The sequence below is a fragment of the Ranitomeya variabilis genome, chromosome 8 (assembly GCF_051348905.1).
Source record: "Ranitomeya variabilis isolate aRanVar5 chromosome 8, aRanVar5.hap1, whole genome shotgun sequence".
In the NCBI taxonomy this organism is placed as follows: Eukaryota; Metazoa; Chordata; class Amphibia; order Anura; family Dendrobatidae; genus Ranitomeya; species Ranitomeya variabilis.
The window spans coordinates 78,952,025-78,969,734 of NC_135239.1; positions in this window are offsets into that span (position 1 = coordinate 78,952,025).

The window sequence follows — 17,710 nt, forward strand, 5'->3', positions numbered from 1 at the left end:
AATTTATTAAAGCCCCTTAACAAATTTGGTCCATCTTACTTCAGCGCACTCTTCTTCAAGACTAACATACAAAATACAAGTCTTGATGCATTAGGGCCTATATTTCATGTAGCTCCACTCATGTAGTGTACTATCCAACTGCCTGTCCCAAAATATATGTGGGTTTAACCACACAAGATCTGCATATATGTACAAAAGAACGTGTACGTAATGTTGTAGCAGCCAAGAATATAGCAGCTTTCTCCTTGTTACAGATTAGCTAATCAGGCAAAATTCAAATTTGCCTGTCCGCATGTTTTTTTCAGGGAAATTTTATTTTTGGAGAAATGATTATCTCTCCAGACCTCACATCATAATAAATGTAATATGTAAAAATGGAAAAAACTTTATGCTTAGTCTCTAGTCACCTCTCTTACCCTTGCAATACTTACTATCTTCAATAGAATCTTCGCCCCAATTTTCTCATCTCTCGCTGCTTGCCTTGGAATCTGGGCAGAGATTAGCCTATAGTCAAGTCTAAGCACTGTTAAATATTTAATTACAATTTATGCAAAGAAGAGCAGACTTCTGGGTGCCATGCGACCTGCGAGGGTTCTGCGCAGGTGTGTGGGAGGTTAGCAGTATCATGACATCATGACGTGCGCCAAGGCCTACCAAACATCCCTCAGCTGGCAATCATCTCTGCAAATTCCTATTTCTTTCTTCTATTTGCATTTACATCCTGCCTCAGACCTGCTGCTTACCTTTTGTCTGCTGTAAGTATAGCAACCTTTTCTCTGGAGCTGTTTACATTGCAAACACTACCAACACCAGACTGTATCTTCTCTACGAACCAGTTTGACTGTTCATAACCGCTGACAGAGACTATCTATTAATTTGCAGAATAACGCTTCATCTGCTGTAAGCATAGCAACCTCTTCTCTGGAGCTATTCACATTACAAACACTGCTGTAACAGATCATATATTTTCTACAAACTAGTTTGCCTGTTCATCACTAATGTCAGCGGCTATCCTTTTGTTTATTGATTAACTCTTACTCTGCTATAAGCAAAATGAACTTAAGGAGCTATTCACCCTACAAATGCTGCTGCAAGTCCTGTCCTGACTATACATTTTTAATTTTTGAGTATACCTACATTCCTAGCTCTATGTCTTCTGGTGTTTCCTGCTCTGCTTGACTGCCTGCTGTCCAGGTCCTTGCTGTGAAAATGTGGCTACTGGACCAATAGCATGTGTTTCTCTGACGTGATTATTCCACTCTTGTTCTCTAGAGAACAACAGCTATGAGTTTCAGCTGTAACTTAGCTATGAAAATTCCATATAAGCCTGACTACGACATTGCAGTCTTCTTTACATCTGGCAACTTACTCAACAAAATGTATTCAATGCAATGGAAAATCATTAAAGTTTACTACAACCACACCCCACAGAAGCATAAAGTATTTTCTTTATTACACACATTATTGCACAGCAACCTCATCTTTTGAATTCAGTTCTCATTTGACATGTCACTCCCTGCAAATGCATGCCCAATTAAAACACTGTCCCAGCTTATTAGAAATGCTGAGAGGGCATCTAAGGTAAAACTCATATGCCTACAAGTATCTCCACTATGATTATTTACAGCGTGTGATTTATTTCATAGCTATCCACTTGTCGTAATAAAGAAAGGTTTTTACTATGGACCTAATACCTTTTCTATATTGTTGCGCTAATATAAACCAGTGAGCAATCATATTATAAAATAATCTCCTGGAATGTATGCGGTCACTACCAAAGTGTTTGCTATAGGTGAAATAAGCTAGCTGGAATGTGCAAGCTTGACGTTCTGTGTCCATCCAGGTGTTTTACAGCCTGTTGGGTGCCTGGAGCAGACAGAGGTGGGGTGGAGGAGCAAAACTTCCATGACCACATCTTTTGTGAAAATGAATAGATTTTACCGACATACTGGAAAAATTATGCATATGACCAATAATACAAATTTATGACTAGAACATTCTGGCTAAATCATATATTATGAGGACAAAAGTATTGGGACATTACACAATTAGGAGCTATTATTACATCCCACTCTAAATCCATAGGCTAATTAATATGGCATTGGCCTCGCTTTACAGCTAAAACAGTTTCCACTATTCTTGGAAGACTTACTACAAGATTTTAAAATGTGGCTATATAAACTGTTGCCCATTCATTTAGAAGAGCATAGTGTTGGATGAGATGGCCTGGCTTGTAATCTCTGTTCTAGATCATCTCAAAGTGTTCATTGAGATTGAGGTTAGGGCTCTGTGTGGGTAGTCAAATTCTTCAAAAACCAAACTCAGCTATTCATGCCTTCATGGACCTTGGTTTGGTTACAGTTGTACTGGAACAATAAAAACATACAGTATTTCCAATCTGTTTTTAAAAAGATGGACGCATACAATTGTCCATAGCCATAATGTCTTGGTATGCTGAAAAATAAAAAAATAAAAATTTCACTGGAACTAAGGGGCATAGTGCAACCCATAAAAACAACCTCATAGCATTATGCTACATTAAGCAAAACACAACTAGACAATTGATGTTCTTCTGGCATTTGCCAAACCGAGACTCCTTCATCAGCTTATCTGTAGGGATGAGTGAACTCGAACGTTAAAGATTGTGGTCTGTACCGGACACCGAGTGGTGTGCGATAGGGGGCAAAATCTCATAGCAGCTCTAGGTGTATCTGGTTTGAACCACATCTATTATCATGTACAGAATTTGGTGGTGCAAATGCAGCGCCCCAGAGTCTGGTCGTTGCAGTAACGTCGCTCTTCCACCAGGGGGAGTAATGGTACGTCTGATGGTACTAAAAGAGTTCACCTTGCCAGGTATCACAGGCACACATTACACTTCACACTCCGGCCACCAGGGGGAGCAAAAGGTCCTATCTACTAGGCCACTCCTCACACATGGGTAAAACTGGGGGTTGGATAGGAAGTGAGTTCAGAAAGCAGCCTGGGAGAGTTCCAGGGAGGACCTGTCAGGTGTGGGATCCTGACAGCGGCCTAGCGAGAGACAGATCGTTATGGAGCTGCGCCTGCACTGCATCGCGGCAGTTTCCTAAGAAAGGACAAGAAGCGAAGTATATTGTGGAGACGTGAGAAACGAGATCACAGCACTAGGAGATAACACCAGGAGGAGTCTTGCCTTAAGATCGGCAACATCCTTCTGAGACGCGTAGCAGGTGGCTGGAACACCGAGGGAGTACTGACTACACGCATTGCTCGAGATAGCGGCAGGGGCAGCTAATTCCAAGTTGGTTGTCCACCCTTTACACCTACGAAGACAACGGAGGCAAGTTGTGGGAGAGGGGCGTCTCTAGGGTCCCTATAAAATAGCTCCAGGCCTACCCCCGTCATACGGGTGTGTCCTATCCATATCATCTGGGGGGGTGGAGAGAGAGAACATCCGAAATAGACACATGAGTTGTGAGGACTATCCTGTGGTGCTCAGCAGGGAAGTACTACAACGCACAGGCGCAAGTAGGAAGGCTACTGATTTCCACCTGCAAAGGGAACTCTGGATGTGCCTACGGACCGGCCGGTCTCAGCAAGCCCTGTTAGCAGTGCTCTGCATTGTGGATTCCGAAGTCTACAGTAAAAGGTAAAGAGACTGCAACCTTGTGTCCTCGTTATTTACTGCGACCTACACCACCATCATCTACACCTTTAATTGGACGCCCCTTAGCAGGGCCACGGACCGGGTCGGGCCACCATGACATCCCCAGAACCGAGACAGAGGGACCCGGTACCGAGTACCCCATTGCCCTGCGTCTGGGGGCGCTCCACAAAGCGCGAGCAGTTTGTGCTCGCCTTCAGCCTTCTAAAGGGGTGTAGGAGGAGCAGGGCCAATTCACACCATTGTCAGGCCTATCATCTACACATGGCTTGCAGGATGGGTTACTGTCCCAACAGCGGCCAGGTACAAAACTGTACAGCCATTGGACAGTTTGGGAGGATGAGGAGGTGGATGAACAACTGTGTTCACAGCAGGGTGGCACTCAAATTAGCCCAGAGGCATCATTGAAGTGTGGCTGAGGGGATACAGAGGATCACGAGCATATATACCTCCCACCAAGGACAGCTTGTCATTGTCTCTGGGAAGCCTGGCACACATGAGTCAATACATGCTGCTTTGCTTGCTTAACTACTGATGAATTGCCCATATTGTTACCAGTGCTGATTACTGGGTGTCCACTCTGCTGGTTTCACGCTACAATGCCAACATATCATCATTACTTCCATCGCTGGAGAGGGATCGCAAAATGTGTGACAATGAAAACATGCTGGTAGAGAAACTACTACTGGTTTTCTCACCTGACAGTGGTGGCTCAGTGGAAGAACAAGGCAAAGGTGGAAAGGAAGTCGCTAACACAGCACTGCCAGTACCTCAGAAGACAGGGTTAGCAAGGCAAAAATGTGGCAAAACATTCTCAGTACGCCACAACATCCGGCAACACCATCTCATACAGTACGTAATAGCAGGAGGCAGCATTGCAATAACATGGTGGAAAAATATGTGCCCACACATCTCCACATACTAACTGATGGGTCTGCTCCATTTAACTTCTGAGTCTCCAAATTGGAAACATGGCCTGAACTTGCCCTTCATGTTCTTGAGGTGCTGGCCTGCTCTGCAGCTAGTGTACTGTTGGAACTGTGTTTAGCACGGCAGGGGTGTGATCACAGACTGGAGAATCCACCTGTTCACATTAAACATGGGTAAGCTAACTGTCCTGAAAATGAACCAAGCCTGGATCCCACAGGACTTGTCCATAATTTGGATGAATAGTGATGAGCGAATGAGCTTGGTGACAATCGGACATAACAAGGGCATCTGGGTGCTTGGATATGCTCGGCACTTGTTTAGCACTGGCTGGTGCTTAGTCTGAATGCTCGAATCCCTGCTTTGCATGTTTGGTGCCTGTTACACAGCCAATAAACATGCAGGTATTACCTGCCAGTCACATTAATGCTGTAGCCATCTTAATAGTGACTTAAATGTGTTTAGTTGGCCGCATTACATCATCAGAGGTTATAAGAAGTCTGGTGCCACCATGCTCAGCACACTGACTGCATTGCACAGCTCAGAGACAGTTCTTATTGGAGGGAGAGAGTAGTTGCCCAGGCCGGTATACTTTTCTGAATCATCATACAAAAAGTCGTTCTTAGGGCTTATCTTATGCTTTACTGTTTCTATGCGATAGATTCTGCATTTAGCCTAGGGACAGGTGGAGCAGGAGGAGTGGCTGAATAGAGCCTCTAGGCAGGGCTTTGGGATTTGCAGTCCGTTACTAAATATATAGCTGCTGCAGGTGACCATATTTCCAGATATTTTTGTGAAAACATTGACTGTATTATCATCCATACAGTTTAAACTGCTTTGTGTAAAATTACAGTGGTTTGAAATAAAAAAAAAAAATGCTGAACCTGCTACACTTGACCACATTTTTTGCTTCAAAAATTCACTTTTGTCATCCATACATTTTGTTTGTTTAAATATTTTAATTGAATTATAATTTTTTCAAACAAGATAAACATATATTACTACATAACTGGGAAAAGATGGAAGGGGGATCAGCCATACAATTTAACGTGCTTTGTGTAAAAATACAGTGGTTTGATAGTTTTAAAAACCACTTGGCCTTCTAGAGGTGATCAAGTTTTTTATTCAAAAATGACTTTTATCATCCTTACAGTTTAACCTGCTTTGTGTGAAATTATGGTGGATTGAAATTTTTGAAAACCACTTGACTTGCTACAGGTGACCATTTTTTTTTAGCAAAAAAATGTATCTTCAATTAATGAAGGAATTTGGTTTTCAGAGACCTAGCAATTAGAAAATGCATAAGGCGTCTGGTAAGGCAAGAACGTGGGGCAGGTGTGATTGCACCTGTTGCCGGATCACAAGCAACAGGCCACACAATGATACATAACTTTCTGTCTCACTTTGCAGGGAGGCATTGGACACCACTTCTGAAGCCACAGCAGTGTGAACAGGTGGTCGGCTGGATAGCAGATAATGCATTCTGCATGCTTGGCAGCACCACACAGTCTTCCACACGGTCCAGTCTCATCACCCAAGAGTCTGAGTCACTTAATCTTCACCCTGATCCTCCTTCCTCCCAACATGTCCAGTCCCAGGAGACTAGAAATCCCAAACTAGGACACTCTGAGGAGCTCCTTACCTAATAATTTTTGATTGTGTTAGGGGGTGTGCAGGCCGCTGGTTTGAGCCCTCCATTCCTGTGCATGCCTACCTAATGAAGCTGGGAATGTTTTGTGTTTGCTGTGTGCCCGGTGTAGTTTGTGATGGTTGACACTGTTTAATATGATAATGGCTGACACTGTTCTGATATCTGTGTGTTAGGGACAGGAATAGGGACAGTCAGTGGCAGGTCAGCATTGGTAAGAGTTATGGCAGTGCAGTTGTGGGTTAGTGTTAAGGGGGCACTATAGAGTAGGAGATTAGATTGTGTTGAGAACTGGTTTCAGTCAGAGTAGTGACAGTTGAGAAAAGGGGCGGAGCCAGTGTAGTGGCAGGGGAAGTGCCTTTCGAAGGTAATTTTCAGGTAGTGGGAGGAGCTAGAGCAGAGTGAGAGGAATTGTTCTAGAAGGAGTGGTAGAAGTTGTGTGGTGAGTTACAGAGGTACAGTTGAAAAAGACAGAAGAAGCACTGAGGGAAGCAGGTCTGGAGATGTTAGATTTTGTAGCACGTGGAAAGTGAGGCAGTCTGCAAGGGTTGGTGGCTTGTCTGTGGGTTACCTCCCGTGACGTCCGGGACCTAACGTCCAAACAGGAATTGCAGAGGCAACCTGATTTTTCGCCCAGGATGGGGAAAGTGGACGGGGAGCACCTAGTATCAGAAAGCTGGAATTCCCAGGGGACTGCAGGTCTGGAAGCCAGGGTGCTAGAAGATAAGCTGAAGGAAAAGACTAGGGAAAGTGCAGGAGGAGAAGTTCTTATGTCTTTTGAAGATTGTTGGATTAAATCTGTTATGAAGATGCACGAGTTAAGTAAAGTTTTATTGAAAATGAATCGGGACTTTGATAACATTTGTGTGTGTCTGCGACGGACTGAAGCCCTGTATCCTGTGAAGGATTCTGACTCACAGGTGGGTGAACTACTTGACACACACAGCACACCACAAAATGGACATGATATTTCTGTAGCAAAGCGTCAGGGTGTGATGAGGAAGCAGCAGCAATCCCTCGGTACGGCTACCACCCTGGCCCCGATTACAAAGTGGCGTAGTTGGCAGGATCCAGATGCCTTGCATTTGGAAAATGGAGAAACCCCTTAAAGAGCAAAGATGGCGGCCGTTAAAGACTTTAAAATGGCGGATGATGTTGCAGAAGCAGGAGATAGCTCCATCCATCGTGGGATTTCTAAACTGAAAATGGTGCGAAAATCTCTTGGTCAGAGACTGAGGCCAGGGTAGATCCCCCTGTGAGCGGTGCCAGCCCGCGATGGCCGCAGCAAAAGAAAAAGAAACCTCATCCCCAGCAGCAGATTCCTGGAGAATGGAAGGATGATCCATCAGCAGCAGCTCTTCAGTCACCGGTGACCGCTGGAGCACGGGCACGGAGCCCTTTAGATGATGTACGGGACTGGAGGGGAAGTGGAGAAGAGGCTAGTGGACGCTCCTCCGATACTCCCTTTGATGATAAGGGGGGACAGTGACTGTAACTGCACCCTGGATCAGAAAGTTGTGCTAGTTGCACTGTTCTGTGTCCCTGAGGGCAAGAGCCCTGTTATGCTGTGAGGGACTGTTCTGATTCCCGTAGGCAGGAGCCCAGAAGTCAGTGCAGTGAGAATGGCCACAGTTAAAGAATTGTTTTGAACTGTTTTCCCTCCTCCAAGTTTTGTTGCGCCTGTTGTGCCCCTTCTGCTGGATTGCAGAACTCAGACCTTATGAAGGGACGGTGCCCTATGGATTGATGCTGAACTGTGTGTGGCTGCTCTGGGGATTGTGGTAAGATCTGTGAAATGTCCTCGTTTAGCCTGAATTTTTTTTACAGGAGGTAAACTGAGCAGCACACATGTTTTAAAGGGAAAGTTGTCTGGAAATAGGAGGGAGGGGGGAAACATATGCAGGATGACCTGATGAGTGAGCCGGGTCAGAAGAGAATGGACTGCATGCTCCTGAATGGGTGGAGCTTTAGTAATTTGGCCATGTGGGCCATGAAGAAGAGTGTGGACATTCAAGTCAGTTTAGGACTGGTCAGTGGACCTGGAGAGTCCTATGGAGAACTGTTAGCCTGTCCGGGTCTCAGGAACAGGAGACCGGGGTCAAATGGATCCATATTGATGTCTGGACAACCTGAGGGTCGTGCCAGGTTACGCCAGGATTGTGCTCACATGATGATCAGCTGGTGAGAAAAGAACTGAACTGTTTGTTACAGGGTCTCAGCAAAGTGGGACTGGTGCCAGTCCTGACCAGAAACAGGTCAAACGTGGTGTACTGGAGAAAAGTTTTTTTGTTGCAATGTATAATAATTGTTGAAGTTATTGATGTTTTAATAAGATGCCATTACACTGTAATTATTGTGATGTGTACATTCCACCAGTACCGTATGGTCGGGGACGACCATGGTTTTAGGAGGGAGGTATGTAAGGGGGTATGCAGGTCGCTGGTTTGAGCCCTGCATTCCTGTGCATGCCTACCTAATGAAGCTGGGAATGTTTTGTGTTTGCTGTGTGCCCGGTGTAGTTTGTGATGGTTGACACTGTTTAATATGATAATGGCTGACACTGTTCTGATATCTGTGTGTTAGGGACAGGAATAGGGACCGTCAGTGGCAGGTCAGCATTGGTAAGAGTTATGGCAGTGTAGTTGTGGGTTAGTGTTAAGGGCGGGCACTATAGAGTAATAGATTAGATTGTGTTGAGAACTGGTTTCAGCCGGAGTAGTGACAGGTGAGAAAGGGGCGGAGCCAGTGTAGTGGCAGAGAGAGTGCCTTTCTGAGGTAATTTTTGATGAGGAAATTAATAAACTATATTCTACCTCCCCTTTAAGTCCTTTTCCTTTTTCCCTTTAAATATTCCTCCTAACAGAATAACAGAATAAAACTTAGATTTTAGTTTTGTGAAATCATGTCCACAATCTATCAGTAATCACTAAGCAAAGATACAATATTGACAGAAGCTACTGTGGTATTTACAGAAAGTCATTTGCCCTGGTCACGCTAACCTTAGGTCAGTATGGTCGAGGGTATCAACCTTGAACATCAAAAACACTTGTCACTGTATCTTTTACCTTTAACTTAAAATACCGTGTTGTAATATGATTGGTTGTTAATTGTTTGTTCTGTACAATGATTGGTTGTTTCATGATTCTCCTATGTTCCCCATACCTGTACTCCCACCTATGAATTTACTATAAGAGTTGTACCTCGAGACAATGGAGTTAGTTCTGTTCTAACATAGATCAGAGCTCTTGTGGCTACAATAAACCCTTTTAACCCTTACAAAGGTTGTGACGTCATCCTTGGGAGATTGAGAAGTTATTCCCTATCATTTGGTGCCGAAACCCGGGACTCAGCGAGCATCACACGGGGATCTTCAAGGCAAGGCTCAGGCGGAAAAGTGGATCGCTGCTAAAAGCGCGCAGCAGGTGAGATTCTCCTGTTTTATGTGGTCATCCACTTTGCCTGCTGATAATTGCTTGATCCTGTCTGGTGTCGCCTGAGGTACCTTTTATGTTTAATATTTATGTCCACTCTCCCAAGTGATTAATTTTTTTGTGAATACAGCAGACGACCATGACTGCATACTTCACACGCAGACGTTGACATTGCCAAGGGCAGACCTACGTGAAGAACCATTACAAAATCCAGACTTGGTGTTTTATGTAGATGGGAGTTGCCACAGACAGACAGACACTGGAGAATTGAATTCTGGATTTGCAGTAGTGGATGATCATACTGTGATACATGCTGAAGCACTGGGACCCCCACATTCAGCCCAAAGAGCAGAGTTAGTTGCACTCACAAAAGCATGTCAACTAGCTGAAGGGAAACATGTGAACATTTACACAGACTCACGATACGCTTTTGGGGTGACACATGACTTTGGTACCATCTGGAAGATGAGAAATTTCCTTACTGCAATGGGCTCCCCAATAAGCCATGCAAAGGAAATTACTCAATTACTTGATGCTATACATCTCCCAAAGGAGATTACGGTTATCAAGTGTCAGGCTCACACTTCTGGACAGGATCCAATAGCAAAAGGAAACAGCCGAGCTGATGCTGCTGCAAAAGGGGCAGCAAGCAAAACAGTCAAAACACTCTTACTGAGCCTGAAAGAAATCCCAAGTTGGGAAAAACTCAAAACAATGCAAAGTAATTGTTCTCCACAGGAAAAGTCCCGATGGAAGGATAAACGGTGCACCCAGGATTCTGATGGCCTCTGGAGAGACAGCGAAGGTAAACCAGTGGCCCCAAAATCACTGCTCACAGCGCTAGCAGACATTTCCCATGGTTTAACCCATGGGGGCAAAAATGCGATGCGAAATTTGATATACACGTACTGGTGTGCACCTGGGTTCACAGCCATCGCGAAAAGGAAGTGTTTGTCTTGCCAAACATGCCTCCAGCAAAACGCTGGAGGAGCTGTGAAAGCCCCACCTTCGCACCTTCCATCAACCGAGGGTCCTTTCCAGATTCTGCAAATTGACTACATCCAGTTACCCAAGGTTGGTAGACTGCAATATGTCTTGGTATGTGTTGATCAATTTTCAGGATGGGTAGAGGCTTATCCAACAGCCTCACAGACAGCAGAAGTAACAGCATCTAAGATCTGCAAGGAATTTGTATGTAGGTATGGTATTCCCCAGGTAATCTCGAGTGACCAAGGCCCTGCTTTCACAGGTAAAGTGTTTCAACAAGTGTGTTCAATGATAGGGGTAAAACAGCAACTACACACCCCCTATCACCCACAAGCTAGTGGGAAAGTTGAAAGGTACAATCGAACAATAAAAGAGAAATTGGCTAAATGTTGCAGAGAAACAGGAATGAAATGGCCAGATGCATTACCTTTAATATTGATGGATATTAGGACCACTCCACGTGGTCAATTGCAATTGTCACCATTTGAGGTTCTGTATGGAAAATTACCTAATCATCCACTTTCACCCCCAGAAACCATTCACACTGCTCAGAATACCCTGAATGTGGACTACGTCTTACGTCTACAACAACAGTTGAAAGACATTCACCGGAGCGTTCATTTGCAGCAACCACAAGCTAACCTGACTTGTCATACGGTGCAGCCAGGAGACTACGTTTTGGTGCGTAAGTTCTTGCGATCTGGTTCTCTTACAGAAAGGTGGGAGGGTCCCTATCAAGTCCTGTTGACAACGCCTACCAGTATCAAGGTAGAAGGAAGAGGGGCTTGGATCCACGCATCTCACTGCAAGCGAGTGCATCCCACAGCTGAGACGACATCTGAATCTACAACAGCCAAAGAGGGACCACTGGACATCATCAGCACCACCCACCCTGAGCTGCACCCGTAAGTGTTGCCGTGGTCTGAGGTGAAGCAGAAATACGTTTCCCTCAGACTGCCACCTAAGTCGCAGCTGAAACAGCTGAAGATTTATCCAGCGCTGTTTCTTCCTTCGTGTGAAGAGGACATTCAACAGAAGAAGATGACACTATATGAGCAGTTGTATGGTCCACATGCTAACAACAGACTATGGGGAGCGGTGATTAGTATATGGTGCCTCTTGGTAGTAATCATAATATTGCAAATTGGTAATGAGCACAGTTTTTCCTCAGGTACTAATGATCCAGCAGACAGGTCTGATCCTCCCTTCGAGAGAAACAAGAGAGGATTATCTGACGTCCATGATTGCATTGAGTACTATTGTAAGCCTAATGGTTATGAAGCTAGATGTATAGTATGGTGCTTTGATCAGAGAGAATTTCTTAGAGGTAAAAGAGATTTACACGAGCACCTACAAGAACCTTGGGACAATAGGTTACTAAACATGCATGACACCATAGCTAAGCGGACAGGAGTAAAAGATTGTTGGATCTGTACACACGCACCCATTTCTTCCAAATCAATGCCATTTCTAGCTACCCCAGTTCCAATGGATGAGTTAGTTTTGAGCCTAGATGATGCATTTTCCTTCCCTACAAATTTAAGTGCATCAAGATACAATAACACTCGAGTAGCCTTACCCATAGCTGGGTGGACCGCCCCACCATGGTGGGTTGCTATCAGAGACTTGTCCCTTATATCTCCTCATAGCATAGCTGTGTGCGGCCCTGGGTCCACTAGTATTCGGTGTAATAGGATTAACATTTCAAACAATGACTTGGGAACTATACCTGTAAATTTAGAGTCATTACAAGTAATATTTGTACCAAGCCGTGTTTCCTATACAGTGAACAATGAAGAATCCACTATATTTGGGGGACTGATATATGAGTTAACCGAAGGAACTTCTGGTTTCTTGCGCGATTTAATCAATGGTTCAGGATATAATAACAACGAAAACAAATGCAATGAAACAGTAAGAGGTATATTGAAGTTCCCTTGGTGCCCATCCCAAAGATTACAGCCCTTAATATGGTATGCTTCTGAAATTTCTTACAGGTTGCTGTCCCATCTAGGAGGTGAACACATTATACTTCCTGAAAATATGTATTACGTTTGTGGAACTTTTGCTTACAAATTTCTACCTTATGATGGAGTTGGCACATGTACACTAGCAAGGTTGACTCTAGCTACATGGACCATCTCTCATGATGAGATAGACCTTGATCAGATACCAAGACATATGATGCAAAAACGGAGAACAAAGACAAAACCACTTGTACACACTCCATGGTATACAAAGTTTGGTCTTACTTTAACCATCACAGGTTTGGCTATACATAACTCGCACACTATAGAGCAATTGGCTGAGTTGTTTGATAATGTAACAGATGAGGTGTTTGATGCTATTTCAATATTGAATAATCAGACCAAGTTTCATGCGAAAGTACTTAATCAACACACAATTGTCCTAGACTATCTTACAGCCAGTCAAGGAGGTATGTGTCAGATAATTGGACCAGCATGTTGTAACTACGTAGACACCAACTTTTCTGTACGAGTAGATAAGCACATAGCAAAAGCTATAGAGCTAAAAGAAAGGTTTAGAGAAGAAAACTCCCAGGACGATGACTTCTCTCTGGGAAGCTGGTTTCAATGGCTGAACCCATCCACCTGGTTCAAAAGCATAGGAGGTTGGTTTACAGGCATTGGACACATGTTCCTACAGCTATGTCTAATAGCCATCGTTATTGCCTTCCTGATAAAAATTATCAAGTGTATCATAAGAAAAATACGTAAGCCAAGACATGTCCTGAACGTGCATTTGCTGCCAGATAATGAAAATTCCGACATCCCTCTTCTCGCTCCACCCACTCAAAGAGAAGGCCGCAGATATTACTATTTTGACGTAGAGGTATAAGTGATAAAATAATTATCAGAGAGAGGAATGATGAGGAAATTAATAAACTATATTCTACCTCCCCTTTAAGTCCTTTTCCTTTTTCCCTTTAAATATTCCTCCTAACAGAATAACAGAATAAAACTTAGATTTTAGTTTTGTGAAATCATGTCCACAATCTATCAGTAATCACTAAGCAAAGATACAATATTGACAGAAGCTACTGTGGTATTTACAGAAAGTCATTTGCCCTGGTCACGCTAAGCTTAGGTCAGTATGGTCGAGGGTATCAACCTTGAACATCAAAAACACTTGTCACTGTATCTTTTACCTTTAACTTAAAATACCGTGTTGTAATATGATTGGTTGTTAATTGTTTGTTCTGTACAATGATTGGTTGTTTCATGATTCTCCTATGTTCCCCATACCTGTACTCCCACCTATGAATTTACTATAAGGCTGGGGTCACACTTGGCGTAAGACAATACGCCACGTATTATACGTCCGTACTACGGCCGTAATACGGAGAAATGTTCCCAAAATATTGATCCGTAGTCAGGGTGTGTCAGCGTATTTTGCGCATGGCATCCTCCGTATGTAATCCGTATGGCATCCGTACTGCGAGATTTTCGCGCAGGCTTGCAAAACCGACATCTAATGGATTTATGTGCTCAAATGTTAGGGAAAACATATTTACAGTATATATATATATATATGTCATTGAGACACATATATATATATTCTGTATTTAGATTTCATTCAGCGCGATATGTGTTAAAAGTCGGTAATTCAATTGCCGGCTTCTCATTTCTCCTGCACAAACCCGACAGGATATGAGACATGATTTCATACAGTAAACCATCTCATATCCCCTTTTTTTTTGCATATTCCACATTACTAATGTTAGTAGTGTGTATGTGCAAAATTTCAGCGCTGTAGCTGCTAAAATAAAGGGTTAAATGGCGGAAAAAATTGGCGTGGGCTCCCGCGCAATTTTCTCCGCCAGAATGGTAAAGCCAGTGACTGAGGGCAGATATTAATAGCCAGGAGAGGGTCCATGGTTATTGGCCCCCCCGTGGCTACAAACATCTGCCCCCAGCCACCCCAGAAAAGGCACATCTGGAAGATGCGCCTATTCTGGCACTTGGCCACTCTCTTCCCACTCCCTGTAGCGGTGGGATATGGGGTAATGAAGGGTTAATGCCACCTTGCTATTGGAAGGTGACATTAAGCCAGATTAATAATGGAGAGGCGTCAATTATGACACCTATCCATTATTAATCCAATTGTTGGAAAGGGTTAAAAAACACACACACACACATGATTAAAAAGTATTTTAATGAAATAAACACAGCGGTTGTTGTAATAATTTATTGTTCTCTCAGTCCATCAGGAACACCCTCGCTTGGAAAAATAATAAACGCACAAGATACATACCTTCTTGTGAACCGTCTCGTCCCACGAAGTAATCCATCTGAAGGGGTTAACTAATATTACAGGCAGGAGCCCTGCTAATGCAGCTGTGCTCCGTGCCTGTAATTCCCCGGCGAATGAATGAAATGTAGGTCATTGACCTACATTTCCTTCAGTCGCGGTGATGCGCCCCCTGCTGGATGTCCTCATATGACCTGGAGCGTGGGAAAAAGTTCCCAGGCTGCAGTTCATGAGAACATCCACCAGAGGGCGCATCACCGCGACTGAAGGAAATGTAGGTCAATGACCTACATTTCATTCATTCGCCGGGGATTACAGGCACGGAGCACAGCTGCATTTAGCAGGGCTCCTGCCTGTAATATTAGTTAACCCCTTCAGATGGATTACTTCGTGGGACGAGACGGTTCACCAGAAGGTATGTATCTTGTGCGTTTATTATTTTTCAGAGCGAGGGTGTTCCTGATGGATTGAGAGAACAATAAATTATTACAACAACCGCTGTGTTTATTTCATTAAAATACTTTTTAATCATGTGTGTGTGTGTGTTTTTTAACCCTTTCCAACAATTGGATTAATAATGGATAGGTGTCATAATTGACGCCTCTCCATTATTAATCTGGCTTAATGTCACCTTCCAATAGCAAGGTGGCATTAACCCTTCATTACCCCATATCCCACCGCTACAGGGAGTGGGAAGAGAGTGGCCAAGTGCCAGAATAGGCGCATCTTCCAGATGTGCCTTTTCTGGGGTGGCTGGGGGCAGATGTTTTTAGCCACGGGGGGGCCAATAACCGTGGACCCTCTCCTGGCTATTAATATCTGCCCTCAGTCACTGGCTTTACCACTCTGGCGGAGAAAATTGCGCGGGAGCCCACGCCAATTTTTTCCGCCATTTAACCCTTTATTTTAGCAGCTACAGCGCTGAAATTTTGCACATACACACTACTAACATTAGTAGTGTGGAATATGCAAAAAAAAAGGGGATATGAGATGGTTTACTGTATGTAAACCATGTCTCATATCCTGTCGGGTTTGTGCAGGAGAAATGAAAAGCCGGCAATTGAATTACCGACTTTTCACTAACATCGCTGCGTATTTCTCGCAAGTCACACTGCTGGTCCGTGTGGAATCCGTATTTTTCTCGCCTCCATAGACTTTCATTGGCGATTTTTTTGCGCAATACGCTGACAAACGCAGCATGCTGCGATTTTGTACGGCCGTAGAAAGCCGTATAATACTGAACCGTAATATACGGCTAATAGGAGCAGCCCCATTGAGAATAATTGTGCCGTATGTTATGCGAGTTTTACGGACGTAGTTTCTGCGCTCTTACGTCCGTAAAACTCGCATGTGTGACCCCGGCCTAAGAGTTGTACCTCGAGACAATGGAGTTAGTTCTGTTCTAACATAGATCAGAGCTCTTGTGGCTACAATAAACCCTTTTAACCCTTACAAAGGTTGTGACGTCATCCTTGGGAGATTGAGAAGTTATTCCCTATCAATTTTCAGGTAGTGGGAGGAGCTAGAGCAGAGTGAGAGGAATTGTTCTAGAAAGAGTGGTAGAAGTTGTGTGGTGAGTTACAGAGATACAGTTGAAAGAGACAGAAGAAGCACTGAGGGAAGCAGGTCTGGAGATGTTAGATTTTGAAGCACGTGGAAAACGAGGCAGTCTGCAAGGGTCGGTGGCTTGTCTGTGGGTTACCTCCCGTGATGTCCGGGACTTAACGTCCGAACAGGAATTGCAGAGGCAACCTGATTTTTCGCCCAGGATGGGGAAAGTGGACGGGGAGCACCTAGTATCAGAAAGCTGGAATTCCCAGGGGACTACGGGTCTGGAAGCCAGGGTGCTAGAAGATAAGCTGAAGGAAAAGACTAGGGAAAGTGCAGGAGGAGAAGTTCTTATGTCTTTTGAAGATTGTTGGATTAAATCTGTTATGAAGATGCACGAGTGAAGTAAAGTTTTATTGAAAATGAATCGGGACTTTGATAACATTTGTGTGTGTCTGCGACGGATTGGAGCCCTGTATGCTGTGAAGGATTCTGACTCACAGGTGGGTGAACTACTTGACACACACAGCACACCACAAAATGGACATGATATTTCTGTAGCGAAGCGTCAGGGTGTGATGAGGAAGCAGCAGCAATCCCTCGGTACGGCTACCACCCTGACCCCCGTTACAATTGCGACCTCTCACCTGGCATGTTTCAAAAGAGTATGAAGAGTTACACACTTCACAAGCAACGTAAAGAGCAGAGAATAATGAAAATTATAATTATTATTTTTAGGTTCTGAAATATTTTGGTTCTTTGGCGCCATTTTTTGACATATGTTAGCATGTATTACATGCATTAGCACACCATCTTTCCCTTGGATGGTACTATTTTTACATTGGTTACCTGTTTTTTACTTTGAAGCACATGCTTTTTATTGTACAACTGACACATATACAGTCGTCTCATGCATTGTGCACTAATAATACTTACCATCTTATTTGATATATTATATTTGTTAGTACTTTTGTACACAGACATCTATATATATAGATATATTCAGGTACTAGCTGAGTGTGCAAGTCTTATATGTTCACTCTACATCGATTACCTCATTTGATTTGATATATCTTGAAATACATTGGTGCACAGTCATTTTGATACTTGCCACACAGTGCCTTCTGTGTATTTATTTCCATCCATGTGCATGATTTGGCTATACAAGTATTGTGTTCAGTTGTTTTGATGTATTCATTTGGTTTTGTGTATTCTATGGGCAGATACATGCTGTGTGTGATTAGTACCATA